This window comes from Choloepus didactylus, chromosome 4, assembly GCF_015220235.1.
Source record: "Choloepus didactylus isolate mChoDid1 chromosome 4, mChoDid1.pri, whole genome shotgun sequence".
Taxonomy (NCBI): Eukaryota; Metazoa; Chordata; class Mammalia; order Pilosa; family Megalonychidae; genus Choloepus; species Choloepus didactylus.
The window spans coordinates 152,585,970-152,609,658 of record NC_051310.1 but is presented as its reverse complement, the minus strand read 5'-3'; the positions used below and the strand labels follow the sequence as shown (position 1 = coordinate 152,609,658).

General features: G+C 36.1%; 2 pseudogenes; one reads left to right on the top strand and one right to left on the bottom strand.

Annotated features, from left to right (window-relative positions):
* Nucleotides 1-10,916: 10,916 nt before the first annotated feature.
* LOC119531195 lies at nt 10,917-11,817 on the top strand (annotated as a pseudogene).
* Nucleotides 11,818-22,197: 10,380 nt separating this feature from the next.
* On the bottom strand, nt 22,198-23,153 carry LOC119530963 (annotated as a pseudogene).
* Nucleotides 23,154-23,689: the final 536 nt, after the last annotated feature.

Sequence of the window (23,689 nt, the reverse complement as noted above, 5' to 3'; positions counted from 1 at the left end):
TAATGCTGCAATAAACATTGGTTTACAAATGTCTGTTTGTGTCTTAAGTTTCAGTTCCTCTGAGTATATAGCTAGCAATGGGATAGCTGGGTCATATGGCAAATCTATATTTAGCTTCCTGAGGAACTTGCACACTGTCTTCCAGAGTGGTTGCACCATTCTACATTCCCACCAACAATGAATAAGTGTGCCTCTTTCTCCACATCCTCTCCAGCACTTGTCATTTTCTGTTTTCTGGACAATGGCCATTCCAGTAGGTGTGAGATTGTATCTCATTGTGGTTTTGATTTGCATTTCCCTAATAGCCAGTGAAATTGAGCATTTTTTCATGTTTTTGAGCCATTTGTATTTCCTCTTCAGAAAAATGTCTGTCCATGTCTTTTGCCCATTTTTTAATTGGATTGTTTGTCTTTCTGTTATTGAGATGTAGGATTCCTTTATATATTCAGGATATTAAATGCTTACCTGATACATGATTTCCAATTATCATCTCCCATTGTGTAGGTTGCCTTTTTACTTTTCTGACAAAGTCCTTTGATGTACAAAAGTGCTTAATTTTGAGGAGATCCCATTTGTCTATTTGTTCTTTGGTTACTCGCGCATTGGGTGTGAGGTCTAAGAAACCACCTCCTATCACAAGATCTTTAACATATTGCCCTACATTTTCTTCTAAGAGTTTTATGGTCTTGGTGCTAATGTTTAGGTCTTTGATCCATTTTGAGTTAATTTTTGTATAAGGTGTGAGATAGGCATCCTCTTTCATTCTTTTGGAAATGGATATCCAGTTCTCCAAACACTGTTAATTGAAGAGGCTGCTCTTCCCCAGTTGATTTTGCTTGACTGCCTTATCAAAGATCAGTTGTCCATAGATGTGACGGTCTACTTCTGAACACTCAATTTGATTCCGTTGGTCAGTATATCTGTCCTTATGCCTGTACCATGCTGTTTTGAGCACTGTAGCTTTGTAATATGATTCAAAGTCGGGTAATGTGAGACCTCCCACTTCATTCCTTTTTCTCAAGATATTTTTGGCTATTCGGGGCACCTTGCCCTTCCAAATAAATTTGATTATTGGTTTTTCTATTTCTGTAAAGTAAGTTGTTGGGATTTGAATTGGTATTGCATTGAATCTGTAAATTAGTTTAGGTAAAATTGCCATCTTAACTATATTTAGTCTTCCAATCCATGAACATGGTATGTTCTTCCATTTTTTTAGGTCTTGCTCAATTTCTTTTAGCAGTTTCTTATAGTTTTCTGTGTAAAGGTCTTTTGTGTCCTTGGTTAAGTTTATTCCTAAATACTTGATTCTTTTCGTTGCTATTTTAAATGGGATTTTTTTCTTGATTTCCTCCTCTTGTTTCACATTACTTGTGTATAGGAACACTACAGATTTTTGCATGTTGATCTTCTAGCCTGCCACTTTGCTGTATTCATTGACTAGTTCTAGTAGCTCTGCTATAGATTTTTCTGGATTTCCTGCATATAGAATTATGTCATCTGCAAATGTGAAAGTTTTACTTCTTCCTCTCCAATTTGGATGCCTTTTATTTCTTTTTCCGGCCTGATTGCTCTAGCTAGAACTTCCAGCACAATGTTGAATAGCAATGGTGATAGTGGGTATCCCTGTCTTGTTCCTGATCTTAGAGGAAAAGCTTTCAGTCTCTCCTCATTTGAGTATGATGTTAGCTGTGGGTTTTTCATATATTGCCTTTATCATATTGAAAAAGTTCCCTTCTATTCCTATACTTTGAATTGTTTTCATCAGGAAAGGATGTTGAATTTCATCAAATGCCTTTTCTGCATCAATCGAGATGATCATGTGGTTCTTCTGCTTTGATTTATTGATGTGGTCTATTACATTAATTGATTTTCTTGTGTTGAACCAGCCTTGCCTATCTGGAATAAATCCCACCTGCTCATGGTGTATAATTCTTTCAATGCGTTGCTGGATTTGATTTGTGAGTATCATGTTGAGGATTTTTGTGTCTATATTCATTAAAGAAATTGGTCTATAATTTTCTTTTTTTGTAGTATCTTTTTCTGGTTTTGGTATGAGGGTGATGTTGGCTTCATAGAATGAGTTAGGTAGCTTTCCCTCTTCTTCAATTTTTTTGAAGAGGTTGAGCAGGATTGGTATTAATTCTTGAATGCTTGGTAGAATTCACATGTGAAACCATCTGGTCCTGGGCTTTTCCTTTTTGGCAGCTTTTTGATGGCTGACTCAATCTCTTTCCTTGTGATTGATTTGTTGAGGTCATCTATTTCTTCTTGAGTCAATGTTGGTTGTTTATGCTTTTCTAGGAAGTTGTACATTTCATCTAAGTTTTCTAGTTTATTAGCATATAGTTGCTCATAGTATCTTCTCATTATCTCCTTAATTTCTGCAGGGTCAGTAGTTATATTTCCTTTCCCATTTCTGATTGCATTTATTTGCATCTGCTCTCTCTTTTTAATTTTGTTAGCCTAGCCAGTGGTCCATCAATTTTATTGATTTTCTCAAAGAACCAGCTTCTGGTTTTGTTCGTTCTCTCTATTGTTTTCCTGTTCTCAATTGCATTTATTTCTGCTCTAATCTTTGTTATTTCTTCCCTTCTGCTTGCTTTGGGGTTAGTTTGCTGTTCTTTTTCTAATTCCTCCAGGTAGACAGTTAACTCTTTAATTTTTGCTGTGTCTTCTCTTTTAATATAGGCATTTAGGGCAATCAATTTCCCTCTCAGCACTGCCTTTGCTGCATCCCATAAGTTTTGATGTTGTGTTTTCATTGTCACTTGCCTCAAGGTATTTTCTAATTTCTCTTGTAATTTCTTCCTTTACCCACTGGTTTTCTAAGAGGGTATTGTTTAGCCTCCATATGTTTGTGAATTTTATGACCTTCTGTCTTTTATTTCCAACTTCATTCCATTATGGTCTGAGAAAGTTTTTTGTATAATATCAATATTTTTAAATTTGTTAAGACTTGCTTTGTGACCCAACATGTGGTCTATTCTAGAGAGTGTTCCATGAGCACTTGAGAAAAAAGTGTATCCTGCTGTTGTTGGATGTAGTGTTCTATAAATGTCTGTCAAGACTAATTCATTCATCGTAAAATTCAACATCTCCGTTTCTTTAGTGATACTCTGTCTAGATGTTGTATCCATTGATGAGAGTGGTGTATTGAAGTCTCCACCTATTATTGTAGAGGTGTCTACTTCTCCTTTCAGTGATCTCAGTGCTTGCCTCATGAATTTTGGGGCATTCTGGCTTGGTGCATAAATCTTTATGATTGTTATGCTTTCTTGATGAATTGACCCTTTTATTAATAGTGTCCTTCTTTATGTCTTTTAATTGTTTTACTTTTGAAGTCTATTCTGTCCAATATTAATATAGCTACTCCTGCTTTTTTCTGGTTGTTGTTTGCATGAAATATCTTTTTCCAACCTTTCACTTTCAGTCTATTTTTGTCCTTGTGTCTAAAATGAATTTCTTATAGACAGCATATAGATGAGTCCTGTTTTTTAATCCATTCTGCCAGTCTGTGTCTTTTCATTGGGGAGTTTAATCCATTCGTGTTTAGTGTTATTTCTGTTAGGGCAGTACTTTCTACTACCATTTTGTCTTTCCTTTCCTGATAATCTTCATTTCTGCACTCTTCTCCAACTCTCTCTCTCCTGTCTTTTCCTATCAGCCTGTAGCACTCCCTTTAGTATTTCTTGTAGTGCTGGTCTCTTATTCACAAACTCTCTCAATGTCTGTTTGTCTGAAAATGTTTTAATCTGTCCCTCATTTTTGAAGGAAAGTTTTGCCAGATATACAATTCTTGGTTGGCAGTTTTTCTTTTTCAGTATCTTAAACATATCATGCCACTCTCTTCTTGCCTCCATGGTTTCTGTGCAGAAATCTATACATAGTCTTATTGACCTTCCCTTGTATGTGATGGATTGCTGTTCTCTTGCTGCTTTCAGAATCCTCTCTTTGTCTTTGACATTGGACAATCTGATCAGTAAGTGTCTTGGAGTAGGTCTATTGGGATCTATTCTATTTGGGGTACGTTGTACTTCTTGAATCTCTAATTTTCTGTCTTTTATAAGAGTTGGGAAATTTTTGGTGAATATTTCTTCTATTACTCTTTCTGCCCCTTTTCCCCTCTCTTCTCCTTCTGGGATACCCATAAAACATATATTTGTGTGTTTCATGTTCTCACTTAGCTCCGTAAGACCCTGCTTGTATTTTTCTATTTTTTTACCATCTGTTCTTTTCTGTGTATGAATTCAAATGTCTTGTCTTCCAGTTCACTGATCCTTTATTCTGCCTGTTCAAATCTACTGCTGTGTCCTTCCATTGTTTTTTTCATCTCCTCCATTGTGGCATTCATTCCCATGAGTTTTGCCATTTGTTTTTTCAAGTTTATGAATTCTTCTTTATGATCATCCAGTGTCTTCTTTATATCCATCTTTTTCACTATATCTTCCTTCATTTCATTGAATTTATTTAGCATTATTTGCCTCAACTCCTGTATCTTGGTTGACCTATTAGTTTTTTCCTTTGGCTGGACCATATTTTCATGTTTCCTGATATGGTTTGTTCTCTTAAGTTGTCTAGGCATCTGATTTTCTTGATTAGTTTATTCTGGAGCTTGTTTTCTATCTTTTACCTAGGGGTTTTCTTGTTGGTTGGCTTTGTTCTCTGGCCTCTGTTATTTAGTTCAACTTATTCTAGACCTCTAACTTAGGTTCTATTTAGTTGATCAGAATTTTTCCCCTCTTGTTTTTTCTGTTTCTTTCTCTACCTCTATGTGACCTATTTGTGAGAGGGTTTCCTCAGCTATGGTCGACCCCAGTCAGATTTTCCCAGTCTAGAGAGGCCCAGGTCTCATTGGGAGGGTATGGAGTTTTTCTGAGAATGAGACCCTCCTATGAGGCCTCTAGAATTGGTGCTTTTCCTCTCCTGTCCAGCAGGTGGCACTTGCCAGCCTGCAGCTCCCCCACCAGTATAAGGATGTATGGATGTTGGAAATAAAGCGGTACCTGTAAGGGAATAAATGCTCACTCGGTTCTGGAGGAGAAAAGAATTTATTTACTATCTTTCAAGATAGGGCATCCAGCCAAACACGTGGAAGGCTGGCGTGCCAGAGGAAGAGAATGGTGATCTTTAAATCTCTTACTCCTAATTCGCAAGTCCCTCCCCTGTTTCCCCACTGACTGGGTACTACAGAGGTTACAGCCTAACTAATTCATCTTTTGAGATTTTAATTTGTACAGCCAATCCCAGAGAGCCAACTAGCTCATTATTGAGATTTTGAACTGATCAGCCAATCCCAGAGAGCCAACTAGCTCATTATTGAGATTTTGAACTGATCAGCCTATCCCCCCCCAATTTTTTTTTTTTTTTTTTTTTTTTTTTTTTTGCTGTGAGTTCCCGCCTCTGATTTTACCTCATATCTCTTTACATACCAGTAACTATGGTTACTTTTCCATATAAGGAGCAGGCAGATTCTCTCTTCTCTTTGTCTGGGGCTTGTTTAAACTGGTTTTGCCTCCATTTCCCTTATTCCATGCTGTCTCTATGTGAAAACTAAACTTATTGCTTTCTTACATGGAGACTTTAGTTCTGCTGGTGACTCTGATCCTGTTGGGGGCATGGCTGACTGAAGCTAGAATATGAATTCCAGCCCCTGCAGTCTGAGTTCCCAGAAGGAGGACTGCCAGTTGAGCTGGACCTCCCTCCATTCTCCTCCTCAGATTAGGAAATCCAGTTGTCTCTCAGGGGCACTATTCCCTTCTCCCCTCTCCTCTTTGGGGAATCTCCAGCTAGATTCCTTGGTCAGCCTGAGCTGCCAATTAAAGACAGGGGTGGAGAACTTCAGAAGTGAATCCAGAACTCAAAGATGCTGTGGGTACTCTGCCTCCCCCCAAGCCCAACCTAGTCCCTCAACCTGGGCTTTCCGATAGAAAATAACCACGTATGTTACTTTTAGATTAACAAACATAGAAAAGAAAAACAAGAAAAAGAAAAAAGAAAAAAAAAGGAGTCCCTTTTAAAAGTCTTTCCCCAACCTGGAAGTTTTGTCAGTGTCAGAATAGAGCATTTAAAGATGTACTTTGGGCTATTGTCTCATAATTACTCTCCAACAGCTTCAATTCCACCCCTGCCAGCGGTTATTGAAATGCAAAAAGATAAGGAATCAGTGAGAAGCCAGAAGGGACAAAATGTAGGGGAAAAGAAATGGCTTTTTTGCAACCTGGGAATGGGTGCCCGCTTTTATGTGCCCCCCCCCCTCTCAGAGTCTGGCCCTTCTTTAGCAACCCCAGCTCCTAAAATTAGTTAATTAATTTTTTAATTAATTCTGCAGTTGAGGCTGGTTTGAACCTCCCTTCTTGTCCTCAGCAGATTGATGTTTTTTGGGGTTTTTTTCCCCCCCTTTCAGGGAGCCAGCAGCAAGATAGTCTGTGAAGTCTGGGTGGGGAGGGAAGCCAGACCCCTGGTCCAAGGAATTTACAATGTTTGCTGTATTCTCAGCTTTTCCTCCAATTCCAAACTTATGTCTGATGTGTGACTGGTTACTGGAGACCCCAAAAACACTGTTTCATATAGTTCTTAGGTAATTGCCAGCTGCTCTAAGGGAGAGACGAAATTATGCACCTCACCAGTCCACCATCTTCAAGTGTGTTTTGCTAAATACTGTTAAATGCCCCTCCATGGGTTCTGTTCATTTCACGTTCCTACTGGGATTACCTCACCACAGCCTCATCAGAATAAGCTTTACAACATTTAGAAATTTGCTATCTGATAGATGAGAAGTGCTTTTAACAGATGATAAGTGAGAAGTGATATCTTGCTATAGATTTAAAATGTGTTCTCTTACTAGAGTTTCAGCATCTTTTATATAGTCAATAGTAGTCATTTGCACTTCTTTTTCCATTTCTAGGCAGTATGTTTGGTCTTCTTATTCTTTATCTTTAGTGGTTCGTTATGTATTAATGCACCAATACTTTGCCTGCTGTAATTAATTGAAAATGTATCCCAGGTTTTCATTTAGGTGTTAACTCTTCTTCTGTTGTTTCTACCATGACAACTTATTTATGTAATCATTTCTTTTTTTTTTTTTATTTTCCCTTACTTTTGGATTTTGAGTTACAGTTAGAAATGATTTTCTCTCCCAAATCAGAGAAAACTTTGTGTTTCTGGTATCTGAGTAGTTTTGATTTTTGCATCCAAATCTCTGTCCCATTTTGAGTATTTACAGGTAAGGTATGAAGAATGAATGTCATTTTATCTTTTGCTATGTATGTCTACCAATTATCTCAAAACAACATATTACAAAGTCCTTATTTACCTGTTCATCTGAGGTGCTTCCTTCATCATATGCTTAATTTCCATGTGTAATTAAGTTTATTTCCAAGTTTTCTATTCTGTTTCTTTCAATTCTTTGTAAATCCATTAATTGAATTCATTTATGCAGTTTTACAGTATGTTTATTGCCTTGTAGAGCTCCTTTTGTTTGTGTGTATGCCATTTTTCCAAAATAATTTAGTTACCTGCTTTTCTAGGTCAAAGAAGACTGGTATTTTTTGTTTTGGTATCGTATTAAATTTATAAATTAACATAAGGTGAAATGACATCTCCTGATAGTGTGTCTTCTTATTCAAGAGCATGGTATACATTTGCGCAAGTATATATTTGTGTCTTATAGGAGAGTTTTAATACTTTTCCTCACATTGGTTTTGGGTATTTCCTTTAAATTTATGTATTTTTGCTCCTTTTTTGCTTCTATTTTTTATTTATGTGAAGGCTATTGTCTTTTAAATGCCAATTTTATATATTATTACTTAACTAAATTCTATTATTTGCAGTAGCTTTTCCATTAAATCTCTTGGGTTGTGCTAATATATAATGAAACTTTCTGCAAATATGTATTGTTTTACCTTTTCCTTTCCAAGTTCTATACTTCTAATAACATTCTCTGGGTAATTTTATTGGTTAATGTCTCCCACTTGATTTCAGATAGTAAATTGGGGAAATATCTTTAAAAATGGTTTTGCACGCCTGCAAAAAGGCTTTGCCATGATGTTACAATACAATATCATGAAGAATTCATTTTGATTAAGGTCAAAGTCTTAAGAAGACCTCTCTGTAAGATGCACAAATATGTCCAAGGGTACAAACAGGTTTAACCTGGGTCTGTGGTCATATATCAGATTCCCTCTTTAGATTTCCTGGTTGACAAAATCAGCAAGTAGGGCCAAGGCAAATGGTATCCAGGGAATTTTTCAGGGAATAAGGCAAAGAAGACATGACCAGACCAGTAGAGGGGACAGAAAATGGGAAAATAAAAGATGGTATTTAAATATCCCAGTGTTTGTTCAGAGGAAGAATAAAATATAGATTAACCTGAGTCCTTCAGAACACCATGAAGTAGAGACAATGTGAAAAGGGTAGATCTCTCCCACTGAAAAGTAAAAATAAGAAATAAGATTTACTGAGTACCTACTAATTGTCACATATTATCCTAGGTGCTTACAGATATGAATCTCATTTGATATTTACTATATGGAACTGGGTATATTTTATAACTCTCATTAAGACTCAGGGCAATAATGTGGTAACCTACCCAGGGTCATATAGTAAAATTTGGCACCTTGATGTAAACTCAGACCTCCAAACCCAACATTCAGTGGTCTTTATAGCACACAATTGCATATAATGTAACTTCTGCAAATTATTTTTTTTTACCTCATGAATACAAGCTGAGCACACATTAAATATTTTTATAATTCTTCTTAATAGGGTAAAATATTAATATGTCTTGCATCTAAATTTTGTTGGCTATTATTCTGGATTTTGAGGAGATTTTAACTAAAGAGTTAACTGAAGGATCTCTTAAAATCCTTTACATACTCTAAGTTTTAAAACCGGACATTACTTCATTTCCCTTAGCTCATAATGATTCAAGTGAATATGGTAAAATCTAAAGTCTCAAACATTCATTGACTCTATTATTTACTTCATGAGTTTTTCTGCAAAAGAGATGCAGGCCTTGCCCTTATTTATAGAGGAACTGAGATATAGTGTTTCCAGCCCTGCAAGTCAAATAGTAGACCCTCTAAGTCTCAACTTTGCTGTGGTCCAAGACAAAGGTGATTCTGTACTCTTCCCAATCCCACCACATCCATGTCCTGTATTTAAAACACTTAAGGGCAGTCATAACATTTTGTGATCTATCTTTAACTCTGGCCAAATCAACTAGAATGTTTCAGTAACTCCCACTGCAAATTAAATGTTAGTCTATTCCCCAAGCAGCAGCTGGTCTTTTTCATGCCATGCAATTCACTGAATCAATTGATCATCAACACAGACATTATAAATACAAAGGTCCCAAGGACTGTGAACCTTATTTTCCCAGAAATTAGGAATATGTTGTATTAAGGTCACTCTTGAACACTTGTCACTGCTTTCAATGATTATTGATAGGTAAGTGGGAAAGACTTAAAATCATCTAGGTGAACCCACTCATTTTATTATATGAAGAATATGAGGCTCCAGTTGTTTCATTAAATCTACCCGATCTCACAAACCTAAGACAGAATTTAGATCCACATTTTCTGAGTCTCAGACCATTGCTATTTCTGTTGCACTAATTCAAGTGACAGGTGTGCTGGGGACATCCATTTCAATATCAGGTACGTGTGTGCAGAGACCAATAATCTAAAAGTTTCTGGGGTTGGGTAAAGTCAGAATATAAATGTGGAGTCAAAGAAAGGGCACAAAACTTCAAAACAAAAAGTGAGAGTAGTGGATAGATGCATGCCTAAATGGGGTTTAGTCTTTGGACCAGTTATTTAGAATGCATATTTATTGCAGAGTTTTAAGAAATAAAAGTTTGGTTTAGTGGTAAGGTGAAAGGTGTTTTGACATGGATTTTATGCATATATCATTTCAATTTGCTTTCATTGCACTTTATAAAATCTTATTTCTCAGTGAGAGTTTCTTTAACTAGTCTAGTTTTAACTGTTGAGACATCTTATATTATACATCTTCTTCAGAATTACCCTTATCATTTTCTTCCTCTGTGTAATTCTGTCTCCTATTCGGTCCAAGTAAACTTTGGAAACAAATGAGTCTTCTGTTTCAAATTGCTTTTGTTAAAGTCTGTAAAATCCAGCAGCAAAAATATCTGGCTTCCAGCAGCATGATATTTAATAGAGTGGTTTTATTTAAATTATGCATGGTAGAGTATGAAGCCCTCAGGCTCCAACCACACCATGTACATCAGGCTTTTAAAAATGCCTGGTTCTGGTGATACAGGGCAAGGGACATAGCGAAAGTCTGCAGAACTCTGAAATGAAGGACCAAGAATGAAAGTCTATTTCATTTTTATTCTGGACAATCTTCATTAAAAAATGTAAACAGGTGATGTTTCTTTGTAACCATCTTCCCTCCTCCAGTATTCTACTCCTTTTCCCCACCCACTGCAAGAGACCAGTGCCCGTATTCCTTTCCACCGTTGTATTCCCACTAATAGTCAGTCATGATTTTCAAACAGACTTCCTCTGTCTTTCACAATCACCATGATGTTTTGAAAAAGGTTAACATTCTCTTTCCCTTCACAACCTGTTGGCAGCTAGCTGCGAAATTTTAAAACGTATTTCACAAACCGAGGAGTATATATTCAAATAGCTTAATTTTTATTCCTTTTATGAATATTTGCCTTTTACTCCAGGACAAATGGCTAAGTCATAAGAATTATCTTGAATTGGATCATTTAAAGTTTCTGGAAAGTCCATTTGGGGAAATATTTGACTACTGTGGGTAGGGCAGGGATACAGCAGGGATCAAATCATTCTACGCAAAAGATCTCACTTTGAGTTTGATCACTGTGCTCTTTCCTAGTCAACCTCCTATCTGGAAATGCAGAGCCCCAGACTCTAAAATTGAAGTAAATGGCCTGGGGCAATGAGTCAGTCGTAACTGAATTCCTACTAAAGGGTCTCTCCAGTTCTTGGGAACTCCAGATCTTCTATTTCCTGTTTTTCTCCATAGTCTATGCAGCCACGGTGCTGGGAAACCTCCTCATTGTGCTCACCATCATATCAGAGCCATGCCTTCATGCCCCCATGTACTTCTTACTGGGCAATCTATCCTTCATTGACATGTCTCTGGCCTCCTTTGCCACCCCCAAAATGATTGCCGACTTCCTCGGTGAGCACAAAACCATCTCCTTTGAAGGCTGCATCACCCAGATATTCTTCCTGCATCTCTTAGGAGGTGCTGAGATTGTACTGCTGATCTCCATGTCTTTGACAGTTATGTTGCCATATGTAAACCTCTACATTACTTAACCATCATGAGCATGTGTTGGGCTTGTGGCACTTTCCTGGTTAGTTGGCATCTTCCATGCTTTGAGTCAATTAGCATTTAGTGTGAATTTGCCCTTCTGTGGACCCAATGAAGTGGACAGTTTCTTTTGTGACCTCCCCTTGGTTATTAAACTTGCCTGTGTGGACACCTACATTCTGGGGGTGTTCATGATCTCAACCAGCGGCATGATTGCCCTAGTGTGCTTCATCCTCTTGGTGATCTCCTACACTGTCATCCTGGTCACAATTTGGCAGTGTTCTTCTGGTGGCTCCTCCAAAGCTCTCTCCACATGCAGTGCCTGCTTCACAGTTGTGGCCTTTTCTTTGGCCTTTCACAAATTTTGTGTACTCGGTATTCTATACGATTTTCACTCTGCTCTTGAATCCAGTGATCTACACCCTTAGAAATAAAGACGTCAAGGATTCCTTGTGGAAAGTAAGCAGCTGAATAGTTCAGTCTAGGAAGACTGATCATATCCCTTGATTTCACTTGAGCATAGATAAAATACCTGTTCAGCATTTACCCGCCTCATTCAGCTCGTCAAAATGGTGATGCTATCACAGAAAATCAATATTCCTTCATAGCAGAACTACATCTATAATCAACCACAGAAGTCACCAAATTCTGGTCATGCAACATAACATTTACTACTGGACATTATCAAACCCATATTCAACATTTTAGAGCACAAGGAATCATATTTAGAATATCTTACTTTTTTTCAGATATCAACATTTAATTGAGTATTCCTCTCCCTAAGACATTCATGTGTTCTAAGAAAGAGCACAGTCCTTCCCAGTCTCTTGCAACAGTCTCTTAAAAAAAGAGGAAAATCTGGAAGCACTTCGTATAGTACCTTGTACACTGTATAAGTTACAGAATTTTACAGGTGACAGTGGTACTGAATTTCTTAAGTTCAAAAGACAGAAGGAAATGGAGTGTTTTTGGTAAGTAAAAGTATTTTCTATTTAATATTTTTGTAATCCTTCTTTTGTAACAATAAGAATTTATCTTATTAATCTTCAGTCCCAAAATTCCAGAGTAGATCACACAGATTTAAAAGTGCAGTAAAATCCAGGAAAATTTTTATAGTCTAGGATATATTAAAGATGTAAAGGATCCTAGAATCATCTGTAATAAATTCCCCCTCACTCCCATTCTACAGAAAAGGAAACTAAGACCCAGGGATATAGTAACTTTTCAAGGTATTGCTAGTTAGAGGCAGAATCTAAGTTTTTCACTTGCATATATGATATTTGTTTATTTTCTAAGCAGTAACAAGTTATTTTGGTGCCATGATACTTGGTACATGATTTGAGCCATTTCCTCCAGTTTAAACACAGTGTTTGATTAAATTACCTCCTTGAAACAGTGGTCCTTCAACATATTTGATGTGACTAATTGCTGGAATTTTTAGGAAATAGAAATTGTATGATCAGATCCATATATTTTACAGATGATGAAATTGAAGGCCAGGGAATAAAATAGCTTTCCCAAGTTCAGACAACTAATTGTTAATGATAGAGTCAAGCTTAGAAGATTTTCTCTCTCTCCTCTCTCTCTCTCTCTCCCAACCGAACAAGGCAAGGGTGGCCTGTTGATTTTTGAGGGATATTTGTTCATTTTCATTCTGAGAGTGCACAGTTTTTAATACAAAAACCAGCACTACTGGTGTCTGTAACCACTAATAATTAACCAATTGTCTGGCATTGTCAAAGTTTGCATATTTTGTGTGGCATTGCCTTGTAGTGGTGTTGGGGGTTAAATCATATCCCCCATAAAAAGGCATGTTCAGGTTCCAACTGCTGTTCCTGTGGGTGTGAACCCATTTGTAAATAGAAACTTTGAAGATGTTATTAGTTAAGATATGCCCAAATTGATTGATGGCTGAATTCATCCTTATAAGCAAAAGAAATTGGTCACAGAGAGAGGAAGCCATGGGTAGCAGCCAACAGCTGGAAGTTAATGGAACCTGGAAGAGAAAGAAGAATTTCTATCTCTACCACAGTCAGCCAACTTCTGGGGAAATCACCAAAACTTCATTGGGGTCCCCAACTTTCAGCCTACCCTACATAATTTAGACTTGCCAATTCTTGTCGTTACCTGAGCCAATTACTGTAATAAATATCTTAATATTTGTATACATTTATTTTTACTTATGTGGTGTGTGTGTGTGTTTGTGTGTGTGCATCCTGTTGGTTCTATTTATCTGGAGAACCCTGTCTAACACACTTGGGTATAGATGAAGAAAAATAAATATGTAGAGGTCGGATGGATAAACAGATTGGAAGGAGTTAAGTAGAAATACAGATCAAAGTGAATTAATGGGTAGATAGGTGGGTAAGTGGGTGGACTGAAGAAAGGTTACATGGTAATATAGATAGACAAATATTTGCCATTCATAAAGAAATGAATATGCACTTTAGTATATTAACTAAATAGTACGTATTCTGTATATCTAACCTATTCCTACTGTAAATTGCCACTTTGTTTTCTTGTTTAAAATTGTTTAAATAGTTGTTGGATTTAATACAGTAGAAAATGTATTGTCTTAAATGCAGATCTTATGATGAAATTCATCCAGTTCAATTTACAAATGTGCTCAATGGCCACTGAAGAGATGTATTAATGAATTACTATTAGTGAAAAAATAATTAAAATGTCCTTTGTATATTCATATGTCTCTTTGATTATTATAAAGCAGTTTAATGAACATAACCAGGAGTAAATGCATAATTAGAGAGATGTCAAAATACTTAATATTGTCCAAAACAAATACAATGTACACACTCCCCAAAACAAAATTGAAATTTTTCTCAAAGTGGATGGCCCTCAAGCACCATATTGGGCTCTTGGCGTTAAATTTTCTTTCATCGTATTTCTTTCCTGGAAGAAAACTGTGGCTCCTGTTTAGGAACAACTTTGCTTTGCTCATCCCAGAGGCTAAAAGGAAATTGGTAAAGTGGCATTCCATGTGATGATGTAGCTGGAGATACAAGAGGGTTCATATTAGGAAATGATCAAGAAAGGTTTTGTTTGGCTTGTCAATACTCTGGCCAGTTATCACTTTGTCCCCCTCTTCTTCCAGAACACCTATTAAGAAAATGAGGGAACAATTTCTTTTTCAAAAATTTTAATAATTTTAGAACCAGGACATAGTACAGTTGTATTATGTATCACCTTTCAAGTTTTAAACTAAGTCCTACCTCTTCGAAAGAGGCTTCTATAGTTCTTGTACTGAATTTTCTTTACTTGTTTCATAGCTAATATTCTCTGCATCAGTTTTAAGCATTGTTTTATATTATTATCTAACCTTTTCTTAAATCTGTGTCTCTTCTTCTTATAACTTATAAGCACTTCGAGGCCAACTTTGTCCTTACACTTTGTTATTGTTGTTCCTTTGTTTGCTAATTTGTTTGTTTTTAGTATCTGCACCTTAACTTAAGGCACAGTTAGGAGGAATGATGTAGCACAATTTTTGAATTGTGTCTTTTTCTAAATAAAATTTATTTTTATGTTCTCCCCTTTAATATTCCACTCTTCTTTCACAATGGAATATAATAAATATCACAGAAGTGTTCAGGTAGAGATGATTTCAGAGGTAATAAATATCTTGTCAGATTCTGCCATTAACTGTCTATGAGACATAGTACAAATCTCTGATTTGATCCATTCTGGGGTCCTTTAAGCCTCTATTAATCTAGTGTCTAGGATTTCTGATTACCAGTTGATGTTGTCCTTTGGTCATTCAAGTATAAAACCTCCTTAGTGCAGATTTCTGGGAGGGGAATTGAGATTAGGGATAATTCATTTGGTGCATTTAAAATAGTGGTAAGGAGGTAAGGAAGTGGGAAGCTGGTGTGATTTCCATTGATATCTGAAAAACCATAAAGATAGTTGGAACCACACCTTGGATCTGCGGTGCTGAAACACTGAGACACCAGGACTTTACTTGGCAGGTTTCTACAGAAAAGGAAAAATGAAGAGAGATAGCTTTTGTTATTTTTTCTAGGGTAATAAGCCCAATGACCCCTTGTTTCCTAGCCCAGAGAAGAGCAAACATATAAAGAGACATCTTGCACATCCTGTGTCGTGGCAATGAGAAGTACGGTAGCTGAGTAGGAAAACAGGATTGGCCGTAGTTCTGAGTTCAGAGTCTATAGAAGAAAAGACTCTGGTTCTATGTCTGTCAAATCATCCCGGAGACCCAGAAGGACAATTGCCACACGCCCATTCAATGACACTAAAGGAAACGCCCTGCAAAGCCTCCAAGGAAGCAGGACAACAAAATTCCATGCGGTGGAAATTAAACTATACTAACATTTATTTAATACTCAATTTTTATCTCACTCTGCCATACATGCTTATGGTGTTCTAATTAATTTAATACTCAAAACAATCCTGTAAAGGAGATTATCATTGTTAACATCAATATTTCAGAGTTTCAGAAATTGAGGCAAAAAAATAAGTTATTTAACTAAGATTACAAGACTAATAAATTGTGAAGCCAAGATTCAATCCAGGCTTTTCCTTCTTTCCTTCTCTCTTTGTCCCTCCCTCTCTCCCTCCCTTCCTTCCTTCCGTCCTTCCTTCTTCCTTCCATTTTATATTTGCAATATGTTCTAAATAAATAATACATTCCCATGTTTCAAAAATCAGAATAATATTAAAAGATGTACGATAAAAAGTATACTTGCCATCCCTGCTCCCATCTGCCGTTTCCCTAGCCAGTGCACACACGTATATACATGGACAAATATACCTGAAACCACTTTATTAACTTTTGCAACAATTTCTGTGTCTTCTTTAACCAAATATAAGAAGATTCACATATATATTTATACATTTGCCTCTGTATTATTTGAAAGGAGTATACTTTTTACATTTTTTAACAGTTTCAGGGAGATCTTTCCATATCAATACAGAGAATTTGCTCAATTTTTAATAGCTACATATTACTACATACATATTACTACACTACACGTTTGTGTCATAATCTATTTACTTGCCTCTTATTTAGGGATAATAGCTATCTCCATTTATTCTATTAAAACAATGATGCAAAAAATAATATTGGACACATATAATTTCCTTTGTATGTATCCATGAGATTCTGTTTGAAAAGGTGTGTACACTTATAAATTGAAAATTGCCTTTTCAAAGAGTTGTACTCATTCGTACTTCCTCATGAAATATATAAGCATGCTTGTTTCCTCATAATTCTACCAAAGAAAAATCAAACCTTTATATGCCAATATGATAGTTAATAAATTATGTATCAGTGTAATGTCCTCATGCATTACTTTTTTATGAATTCCCAGAGCCCACACTCTTAACCAGAGCTGTCCTTCTAAAATGGAAATCTGATCGTGCAAATATTCTACTTACAACCTTTCTACATTTACCTCTCTCCCACAGGATAGGGTTCTAAATCTTCAGAGTTAGTGCACTTGGTTCTCTAACGTCTACCTCTGCCTAAATCTTCAGTCTCATATCCTACCACTTTCGCATCCAGCATTCCTTTCTTCTAAAAGGATGGATTCGTTCTTCTTCTCAGAATGCACTAACCATGTTGTTTTACAGCTCCAGATTTTATATATACTCTTCCTTTTCCCTGAAATGCTCTGCCCTTACTTGTTTTCATAGAATTCTGCTATTCCTTTTTCAAGGTTCAACTAGACTGTCACCACACTTTGTTACATTTATTAACCCCTCTATAACCCTAAGAATTGGTCAATCCTTCTATGCACCAAAGTAACTTGCACATAATTCTATTATTTTACCTGCTTTAATCATTCAATAAGTATTCATTGAGTGTCTGTTTGTGTCAAACTTCCTGTTACTTCTTTGGGAGTGGGAGGTGAATATGACAGAGGTAGTTCTAACCTCATGGAATTATAGCCTAGAAGGGGAAGTAAAGAGATTCAATAAATAATAACATAAATATTTTTAATTATAATTGTGCAGGGCACCTGGAGGGATATTATAGCATAACAAAAGACCATATAATGTTGGGACTTTCTGCACTGATGTAATTATAGGAAAATTCCCTGGAGAAATATATGTAAAGATTAGTCTTGAGGAATAAGTAGGAATTAGGAAAGGTGAGCAAGTGTGGGCATTAGGATATTTTTAAGGAAATAAAATATCACACGCAAAGGCTCCAAGGTAGAATGGAGCCTGGTGTGTTGGCGAGAAAAGAAAGTTAGTGTCCAAGGGGGAGAGGGATGCAAAATGGGCTGAGGAGGTGAGCACAATCCAGATGATGCATGTTGTATACAGTAGCCCATTGCTATTTTTTCTGTGATCCATAAAATGATGCCTCTCATGTTATAGCTTTTAGTAATGAATATGTGAAAATAAATAAATATATGATCATCCTCAACTGTGGGATAAGCAATGCCAAAACTAACTTCAAGGTGTGGGGCAATATGGTGGCACAGGGAGGTGTGAAATTTAGTTAGTCCTCTAGGACAGCTAGCAAACAGCCAGGAAAAACTAGTAAATAGTCTGGAACAACAGCTTGGGGGATATCTGTGACCAGACACATATCATACACCAGCCTGGAATGGGTGAAAGAGCCGAGACCCCAGTGTAGAACTTAATGGAAATATTCAAAAATTGATTGTGGTGATAAATGCATCACTATATGATGATACTGTGAACCACTGATTGCACACTTTGGTTGACTATCTGGTATGTGAATAAATATAAATAAAATTACATTTAAAAAAAAAACATTGAATCAGAATACTTCAACCTTGGAAAAAAAAATTGCTGAGCAGTTTTTGCCTCATCTCTTAATACTACCTGATCCCTATTCAGGAAGTTACTCTGTTATCTTAATGTAAAGGCTCCCACCAATTGCCACCACCCTAAAATTCACTAATTTGTCAAGCAGTGAGCAGGTGTCTATAAGCCAGGAAGTTCACTTCAAGGAACAGCAGTAGGACGGATTCTGGGAAACAGCTTCAAGGTGCAAGGGAATGGGGAGAGAAGAGAATAAGACGGAAAAGGGAGTGTTGCTTCTAGAAATTGCTGTGCCAACTGCATCGTTCAACTATTCATATAAATTGAGGTTTAGCATATTGATCAAGTAAGCAAATTTATGACTATCCAGGAGGGATTGGAAAGAGACAGGAAGAACCAGGACAATTTTTATTCTGTAGCTACCATATAGTTTTAAAGTGAAGACTATATGTTTAGTACCCTTTATTTTATTTAAAAACATTATTGTGATAAAAGACACTGATGTATGAATATCATGTACTTATCATTTTTCCACTTTCACACAATCTTGGAATATATTTCAACTTAAAATGAATAAGAAACCACCAAAATATAATACTTATTTTGAAAACTATAGGCTTATAAACAACAACATGAACTACACAAATACACCGAAGATAAATAATAGTTGGCACAGAGCCAGTATTCCAATATTAGTTAATATTAGTTAAATTGACATATTGCATTACCGTATTAAAACTATGTCCATTAAGTTCAAGGTAGTACTTCCATTTCCATTCCAGTCCCCTCCAATTTTATACATATTTAATACAATAGCAGCAAGAAAAATATTATTACCTAGTATTCATTAAAACATTAATGACAGTCAAGCACTAATAAATATGCCAAATGTGTTTTTGTTTAATTTCCACAGCATCCATAATGGATAAATACTATGACTACATTTTATAGATAAGGAAATGGAGGCTTAGTAATATTTAAAAAATATGTTCATTATTGCACAAGACAGTGGTAAAATTGGAATTCAGACTTACAAGAGACTGAACCTATCTAATTGCTCAAAAACAGAAACAGATCTTATATTCAATGTTATCTCCAGCACTTGGCAAGGGCCTGAAACAGAATAGGTGCCCAAGAAGCAATTATTGACCTAAAGATTTTCACTTCAAAATAGGGGTTTATGTTTAAAAACAAATATAAGAATTTTTTGCTGAAGAATAGTAATGAGGCAAACATCCATTTCCAGCTTCCCCCCTTTTCCTTCATCTGGATGACTTTAAGGCAAGAGGGAAGAATTCATGTTCTAGTTACAAGTAAACTAATATTTTAAATAAAAAATCTGGTTTTGCACCTGGCCCCAACACTGTATTTCTTCATAACTTGGGCACATTATTTAATTTCAGGTAGTCAATATTTGTCTTGGATGTTGCTTGGGTTGAAACATGTTGAGACCTTAAAAGTCTAAGACACATGTAAGGTACTACCAATGTCATTTCTTTCTTTGAAAGGAAGAAACGTGTTTTATTCTTGCAGCATTCACAAATTGAATCCACGATTAGAGATTGCGTACAGAGCTCTTTTCACATACTTCAGCCAATTCAAGGAGACACAGTCCGTCAGTATATTGTTCTCAATAGAAATCTCAGAGTATCAGGCGATCTATTTAGTTTTGTCATCCACCATGTTAACAATGGAAAATCAGAGTGTTCTCTTTGTTTTGATGCCAAGTGTCTTGACAAGCCATAGTCTTAGAGATATCCCAAAGCTAGAATATCTAATTTTACATGCTGGTGGGTGGTCTGCTCTGAATGCAGTTATTCTTAAAAGGCATCTTACTTAAAAATAAGATGGATTTTAGGTAAAAGTTCACCTGAGGTGGGGGGATGGAAATGACACTTTTAGAATCCATTCTGTCCACTTTATGTAAAATAGGCACAGTAAACATTTATGTACTTTTGTCATCCTCACATTAGAGGTATAAAAGGCATAGAGACACAAAAGAATCTCCTAGGATAACACAAGTAGGAGGTGACAGAGTCAAGATTTGACTCCCGGGTCTATGCATGTCTACAGCAATGTTTTTTGCCCCTCACTCAGCCTTGAATTCTCTGGAACTCTGAATTCTCTGGAACTTAGGATCTTCAGCTCTCAGGAAAATAGATTGGCTAACTAATTTTCAAAGCCTATCTTGTCTAAAATCTCATGACTTAAAACATATTCTGCAGAGCTTTTACATTTTTCACTATTGAAGAGGACTTAAGTAGGTTGCATATGAGGAACAACTATGGAACTTTTGGATAATAGAAATGACTGAACTGCATACTATAACAAAAATTTCCAGGTGATTCTATTATTCCTCATTATTAGAGAACCACATTATGTGCCCCCTCCAAAAACCTATAATTTTAAAATTGCTTCAAAATACCCCAAAGCACAGATATGGACTCTCTTACCAATGGAGAGTGAGAGAGTCACTGAGCCAGAGATGGAGAAGTATAGAATTGCCTGATGGTGTGCCTTCTACCTTAGCTCTGAACCACATCAAGATATAGTTCTGAAATATGGCAGAGATCTTCTTACAAAATTAACTTCTGTATTTTTTTATTATTATTTTAGAAGCTACTGACTTTCTGTCAGACTTGATTGGCTTGATATTATGATGCATGCCAAATACTATTTTATAATTTTGTATGAAGTAGAAGGAAGCATTAGGCTGGACAGGAGATAGAATAATGTTTCTACATTCAGATTTACTTGTTCTCATTCAGATCTACACCTTATAGGAAGGAAGAGTAGCTGAAAATGTCCTACATTTGCTGTCTTTTACAGAAAGGAGAAAAATATATACGTAATTATGAACATATATAATGTTTTTGTCATTCTTTCATAGATGCATTGACCCTGATGTTCCTGAAAATACTTGGTTTCTTTTTGGGTGTGCACATGGTGGGGAAATGTTCCTGTCTTATTGACCAAAGTTGCCTCAGGATGTTTGGCAGATATTGCTTATGTGTTTGTATAAAGAATGGATGAGTACTTGTAAATTCAAGTTTGCCTTACGCAGACAGATTTCCTTAAGAATGTGACACTACCACAACAATTCCACACAAAAATATATTTATCCTGATCAATAATAAAAACAAAGTAGGGAGATTGTGCTATATATTTCTAAAATGCTTTTAAAATTTTCTTCCCACAGGCCACAATATATTGAAAATAAGGTAGAAAATTTATACCAAGACTAATAATGCTTTGGAATATTTTATTTTGGAAATGAAATATTGTCATTAATTTAGTAGTTGATAATTTCTTAAATACTTAGTCTTGGTATTAAACAGATTCAACATATCTATGATTTTTCATCCAAGTTATAAAATGGTTTACTTTCTGACGTTTAAACCTTATCAATTTTCTACTTGGTTAATTATTTGCTGTATTATTTGCTGTATTAATTTCTACTTGGTTAATTATTTGCTGTATTAATTATCAAGTGAGATAGTGATCTGCACACTATTAGGAAACTGTGTTGCTGTTTAACACTTAAATTTTAGATCCTCCCAAATGCTCTCTTGTTTCAGAGTTGACTCAGAACTAAAACAGTTGGACCCATTGAAAAGAGATTGCTCAACAATCTGCAAAGGATTCTCTTCATAATACTAATTCTCCCATGAAAATATGGCCAATGCTATGAAAAAATAATCCCATTATGCCCAATACTAATTAAAGATCTGCAAGTGAACACTATCCGTGTAGCAGCAGAGTGAGAATATTCTGGGTTAGATGTCAAGAATACAATATTTTATCTCCAGCTTCTCCAAGTAGTCATAATCTGAGGTATGTTTATAGGATTCAAGGGTCTATTTGAGTCCTGAATTTATGTTCACAATTTTGAAGATATGTACATTTTTCTATGAAAAGAACCTACATATTTCAACAGATTTTCAAACAGATACATAAATTATAAGGCTTGCAAATTCTAAGTTTTAGGCAAGATCCTGTTTCTTATTTTCATGAGTTTAGATTAAATGATCTCAAAGGCAGTTTCTATGTTCAATTTTCTATTACTCCATGAACAAAACTGGTGATACTACCCCTCAGCCAGGAGATCTCGGTTCATTGCAGTGGATAGCGTGGAGAAGTTTTCCCAAGACTGAAACATTGGTAACTCAGTTTCTTTTTCATGGCTGCTTTCACATCATGGTTTCTTAAAGTATAGATAAGAGGATTCAAAAACGGGGTAAAAATGGTATAGAAAACAGAGAGAACTTTGTCCACCAGGAAGTTTGTGAAAGGCCACACATAGATGAAGATGCAGGGTTCAAAGAACATTAACACAACTATGAAGTGTGCAGTGCAGGTAGAAAGAGCCTTGGATGATCCTGTGGAGGAATGGTTCTTAATAGTGATAAGAACAATGATGTAAAAGGTGAGCCAAAGCAGAAAACTTATAAGAGCAATCATACCACTGGTTGAAATCATGAAGATCCCAAGAATATGTATATCTATACAAGCCAACTGGATGACCAAAGGAAGGTCACAGAAGAAACTGTCCATGATGTTGGGACCAAGAAGGGCAAGTAGAGGGTAAATGCTAACTGGCTCATTGTATGCAGGAAACCCATGGTCAAAGAAGTCACTACAAGTCCTACACACACTCTTTAGCTCATAACTACTGAATAATGGAGAGGTTTGCATATGGCAATATACATGTCAAATGACATGGAGATAAGCAGCATGATCTCAGTCCCAGTGAAGAGGTGCAAAAAGAAGATCTGTGAAATCCAGCCCCCAAAGGAGATGGCCTTGTGCTGAGCAAAGAAGTCCATGATCATCTTTGGAGTGGCAAAGGAAGACAGGCACATGTCAATGAGAGACAAGTTGCCGAGCAGGAAGTACATGGGGAGTGGAGGTGTGGGGTTGATATGACTGTGAGCAAAATCAGGCAGTTGCCCAACATGGTCATTACATAGGAAATGGAGAACACCACAAAGAAAATTCTGGAGCTCAGGGGAATCAGTGAGTCCAAGTAACATGAATTCAGAAACTCTAGAATGGTTGAACTTCTCCATTGATCTGTAGACTTTGCTCTATGTTGTTAAAAGACAACACAATGACAACTGTAAAAATGTGATGTTTCTGCAACTATATATGAGAGTTCTATCACTTAATTCACTGGGACACTGATTTCCGAGAACAGAGATCACCCCCTAGTAAGCCTCCCAGTAAAGATTTTTCTTTTGAACCACTGGGTTTTTTTTTAAAGGAAGGGGGTGAATAAAAACAATTGTGATAGCTCTTCAAAAAGACAACCTTTTGGTTCTGACCAGCATCAGTGTATTTTGGCATACATACACAATAATATTCCTGTTCTGCATACTAAGACACTACATAATTTGTATTTTATAGATAAATATTACATAATAATATTCCTGTTCTGCATACTAAGACACTACATAGTTTGTATTTCAAAGATAAATATTACATAAGTTTGTGCTCTCTACTAACAAGGCAGGAAAATAAAAATTAAAATGAGGGTTGAAATATCAAAGGTTGCTGTTACACAAAAAAATGCAATTATATTTAATCAACAATTCTTGAACACTGG